Source organism: Canis lupus, chromosome 9 (genome assembly GCF_003254725.2).
Source record: "Canis lupus dingo isolate Sandy chromosome 9, ASM325472v2, whole genome shotgun sequence".
NCBI classification, from domain to species: Eukaryota; Metazoa; Chordata; class Mammalia; order Carnivora; family Canidae; genus Canis; species Canis lupus.
The window spans coordinates 49748994-49754307 of NC_064251.1; the positions used below are offsets into that span (position 1 = coordinate 49748994).

Sequence of the window (5314 nt, forward strand, 5' to 3'; positions counted from 1 at the left end):
ACGCTGCGGCGACCGCGGCAGCTGCGGAGCCGCGAGTGGGGCTGGCGTCTCCTGCCCCTCCCGCCGCCCCCGCTTCCCAACACGGAGGGGCGCCTCCCGCGCTGGAGTGTGCGCCTGCGTTGGTGCGACCATGTATCAGAGTCCGCGATGGGGGGAGCCCGTGCGCGAGTGTGCGTGTGCGCGCGGGTGTGTTTGGAGGGGTTGCTGGCATAGTGACCCGCAGGGAGGTGGGTTGAGAGAGGTCTGGGAGTTCATCACTGCGGCAGCCTTGTGTGTCTTTAATATGACCGAATGTGTCCTAGCAGTGTGTGTGTGCGCGCGTGTGCACGGGCACGAGTCCTCACCCCTAGTGAACGATATTTCGGGGCCTGACTCTGCTGGCTGGAGACCTAGGGGTGTGGAAAGGCTCTAAGCCATGCCTCGGGGAGGAAAAGGGGGGTTCCCTTCTCCGAAAGGCTCAAAAACGGGGGAGAGACCCCATCTGCCGGGCCATGTGACTTGGATCCCCCCCAAGAGGGCTGAGAAGAATAAAAAGGGTGACAGTGGCTGCCTCCATGTTGAGCTGGATCTTCTAGGAGCGTCCCAGGGTCTGGACCCGAATCAGTTATGGAGAAGCCAAGGCCAAAGGGAGTTCTGTTTGTAGCAGAAGGAACCAAGGTTATATATCAGAAAGCACTTGCTCTGGTGAGGTGTGTGCCAAGACCAACACCCCATATCTTCTGCTTCCACTCTTCCCCCTCCCCTTTCCTAATTTACTTGCAGCCCCCACTCCTCCTGCCCCTTTCCAGAGCCTCCTTGCCCCTCTCACCTTCAGGATCCTAATTCTTTGTCCCTACACCCCTGGAGAGTGCTTCGCTTCCCTAACTCAAAGGATGGCTGAAGCTCCACCCCCTGCCAGTGACATCATTGTTTCCAATAGCAACTGAGGATTCTGCAAACCCAACTGCAAAAGCCCCCAGTAGGGATAAAGCAGGCCTATCCCCACACCTAAGTGACATTCTGAGCAACGGAGAGGGGAGAAGCCATGCCCCTCCCCTCAGGGTCTCCCTGCACTTCTCAACACTACACAGACCCCACGCCCCACCCCCACTCCCTAGAGCCAAACACAGACACCAAAAGATGTCCCTGGCTCTGAGAGGTAGGGGCCCAGCTCTTGGCATGTTCCCTTTCTTCACCCCTTCTCTCTCAATGAGAAGGAATCATTGCTGGGGGGTTAGTTTATCCGCAGCCAGCTGCAGGTCCACATCTCTCTCTGTTCCGGGACTGAGGCCCACAGTGGAGGGAACACTAGGCCTAGGCACACTTGCATCCCTGGGTCCTCACAGAAGGATATACTGGGGGCTCTTGGGAGGCCAGAGTCAGCCCCACCTCCACAGGGTCTTTGGCAGGTCTCCAAACTTGTGTGGCCTGTGGCCTGTGACCTGTGGTGGTCAGAGCTTGGAGGCTTGTGGTGCATGAGAGCAGCCAGCAGGGTAGCCAGCTCTGGTATGGCCCAGACAGCTCAAGGACCCTTCAGGGAGGAAAGAATTCAGCAGGGGGCTGCAGCCAGAAAGTCTGGCTCCCCCCATCTACCCCCCTCCGCCAGTTGGGTGCATGAGAGGCAGTTTCTAAATATTCAGAAATCTGTGAGCTAGGTTTTGCACAGCTGGGAGTTTGAAGTTGGGTACAGTGGAAGCAGTTACACCAGGGAAATCATCAAACTCTGCAAATCAGCACTTATTTTTCCCCTTTGAATGAGTTTGCCAGCATACCACCATGTCTCCCAGGCTGCCAATGCTCATGCTTTTGTCTTGAGCCTCTGGCACAGATTCCAAATGTTCAGGGATGGAGCGGAGGCTGTGACTGACCACCAGACCTCAGCCCCCTCCCGTGGGTGAGCCCCTCCTGGGCTCTGTTGTCCATTTTATTCTGTGAGCTTCTTTCATCAAAGGGGCGGGGGGTGATGCAGCCACAGAAGGCCTGGGCCTTGCTTGACCTGCTACTACAGGTGAACCTGCCTGGACTTGGACCCCTCTGAATCCTCTTCAGTCAAATTATGTGGAGAGGACTCAGGGGCCTGGGTGGAGAGGGAGGCCCAGTCTGCCCCAGGCCTCCCTTGAGGAGGTACTCCTGTGGGGGCCACAGCTCCTCCCCCTCCCCCATGCTTCAGGAGGGGCTGAGAGTCACAGGTGCAGCCCTCTTTGGCTCAGTGGATTGGAAGACTGGCCGAGGGGTCATTACAAAACCCTAGCAGACCACTCCAGGTTCTTCCCTGGGATTTTGGCTGGATCAGAAACTAGGACAAGAACCCATTTCTACATCCTCTCTGGAGGTAAATCCCTGGGCTTGAGAGTCCCTTATGGACACATTCAGCCAAGAGGAGACCAGTATGGGAGGAGGAAACTGATGGGGAGGGAGGAATGTGCAGAAACTTTGCAGAAACCTTGCCCATGGCCAGTCCAGTGAGCAGATGGTGGGGTAGCCCCCGGTGCTTACCTGCTGTGAAGGCCTGCCTCCAAATTTGGATGGGGGAAACGGGCTGGCAGATGTGGACTGGTTGGAGTCAGGCTCTCTGTCCTTTGATCTGGGGAGGCCCAAGGATGCCCAGGGTCCTGCTGCAGACACCAACAGTGCTGGCTTGCTCTCTCATCCTGATCTTGTCCACATGGTTCTACTGCCTGCCTCCACCATGAGATCCTCCTATCCCTGTTCCCATCCTCTCTGATTGGCCAAGTCCCACTTTTCCCAAAAGCCATCTTCCTGGCATCACAAAGTCCCCCAGTGGATCCTACCATGGACAAGACTGAGCATTTACTTCCCTCAACAGACATTTGCTGAGCCCTGCCATGCTCTAGGTGCTGCTCTGAGTGCTAGGGGTACCGCAGGGGGAAACTCAGACCCCTGACTCAAAGCTACAGCAAACAAACAAGTACCTCTGAGAGATTAGAGTGGGAGGTAGGGAGTGATGGCGATGTGTTGCAGTTTTAACGTGATTTCTTTGACATGCATCCCTTCAAAGCGGGACCTGCTGCCTTGCCCCTTGAATATGGACTGGACTTGGCCACTTTTCTGCTGAGTGGAAGGTGGCAGAAGTGACAGTGTGTGAAATCCGGGGTGAGGTTCTGAAAGGACAGCTTCCCTCTGGCACTGTTGGTCTATCCCAGGCCATCTGCTCTGCTTTGGGGAGCCATCTGACTGCCATGCTCTGAGAGCATTCACTTGTGGTGGGAGATGCCAGCGTGGAGATTAACCCCATGCCAGGAGCCTCCTACCAACCAGCACCCACTTGGAAACTCCAGAGGCCCTCCAGCCCCAGCCGAGCCTGCAGATGACCGCAGTCCTGGCTACCATCTTGATTGTCACATCATGAGATACCTTGAGCCTGAACCACTCTGTCAAGCTGCTCAAGGATTCCCAACCACATGGGGATCCTTGGATGGCTCAGCAGTTTGGCACCTGCCTTTGGCCCAGGGCACGATCCTGGAGTCCCGGGATCGAGTCCCACGTCGGGCTCCCAGCATGGAGCCTGCTTCTCCCTCCTCCTGTGTCTCCGCCTCTCTCTCTCTCTCTCTCTCTATCATAAATAAATAAATAAATCTTAAAAAAAGTATTCCCAACCACAGAAACTGTGAGGGGACAATGAATGTTTCTTGTAGTTTTATTTTTATTTTTTCACTCAGAACACTTTTAATAATGCACATGAAAAAAGTATTCATCTTACAAATTGTTCCGCAATCCAAATATACAATAGCTTGGAAAACAATGTTTAGAAAACAAAAGCCAATGTAAAAAGACAGATTTAAACAACTAGAACAGTACAGGTTTTATGTGGCTCTGATTTTACAGCTTTCTTACTGCATCATCTATGTCAGAAATCTGTCCCTTCAGCTGGGTTATTACTCAGGATTTAAAGAAATACCTTTCCTTCCAGGTTTAATTTCGCCTTCTGGATCCATCCAATATTCTCTAATATCAATTAAGACTTTCTCTTTAAAGTCCTGAACACTGATATAACTCATTTTCCCAATCTGAAACATGTTACATCTCTGCTGCTGCTGCTCTGCTTAGAGGATGACAGGGCTCTTGAAGTTTCGCCAGTCTTTTGCTTCTTCACAGGTTTTTCTAGAGTAACTTGCTTTTTCCTCTTTAACTTTTTTGTCAACCTCACCGTCAGAATCGCTGCCAGAAGAGCTTGAAGAAACAAGGTCCTTTGATTTAGGCATTGCTCCACTCTTGCTGCTGAACTGCCTTCTGCTCGCTTGCTCGCAACTCTATTGTAGTTTTAAATCCTGAGTTTTGGGGGGTAATTAATTACTCAGCAACAGATGACTGACTAGTCAATACATGTTGCTATTTTAGGGTATTCTTCCCCTAAAAGATGTCTGAGAAATATCTGAATGCTAGGAGAAAGCAGGCCAGGCAAATATCTGAGGAAAGAGTATTCCTGGAAGAGGCGATGGCAAATGCAAAAGCCCTGGGGTGGAAATGTGGCATGGAGCAGAGTGAGTGGGGGGAGGACAATTAGAGAGGAAGCCAGAGAGGTCATCGGCCACGTCCTGTGGGACTGAGTAGGCTGTGAGCAAGCCTTCTGCCTTATTTGAAGTGAGATGAGAAGCCATTGGAGAGATTAGATAGGGAAAGTAACACAGTCCAATTTACTTTTTAGAAAAGACCACCTGGCTGCTACATGGCAAACCAGTGACCAACCAGTAGTAAATGGGATCAGCCACATGCCAGGTGGGAGCCATCAGGTGACAGACATGGAATGAGGAGGGGGAGGAGCCATGAATATTAAATTTAAGTTTCTCCCCCTCCCCAGCAACTGAGAGAATGGTGAAAGATACAGGTCCATAGGGTTTTTGAAGTAGGAAACAAGATTTTAACATTTTTATCAAGGTTCCACTAAGATCCTGCAAATTTTGATAAGCCTATGTTTTTATTTTCATTCAGCTAGACATATTTTTCCATTCTAATTTCCCTCGTGATTTCTTCCTTGATTTATTGGTTATGTAGGAATCCATTATTTAATTTTCAGATATTTGGATCTTTTCCAGATATATTTCTGCTATCAATGTTTACTATAGTTTCAGTATGGTCAGAGAACACACATTGGATGATTTTGAATACATTGAGACTTGTTCTCTTGTCCATAATATAGTTTTTCTTGGTGAATGTTCTATACAGACTAAAGGACTGCGTGTGTTCTTTTGTCACAGGGCAAGAGTTCTAATAAATGTGAAGGTGTCTCACTGCAGTTCTGATTGGCATCTCCCTGCTGACTCATGATGCTGAGTCTTCTCACATGCTTGCTGCCCTTACGTATGTTTTCTTTAGG

The 5314-nt window shown here is 50.8% G+C and overlaps 1 pseudogene; it reads right to left on the reverse strand.

Moving 5' to 3' along the window:
- Positions 1 to 3764: 3764 nt before the first annotated feature.
- On the reverse strand, positions 3765 to 4208 carry LOC112677097 (activated RNA polymerase II transcriptional coactivator p15-like; annotated as a pseudogene).
- Positions 4209 to 5314: the final 1106 nt, after the last annotated feature.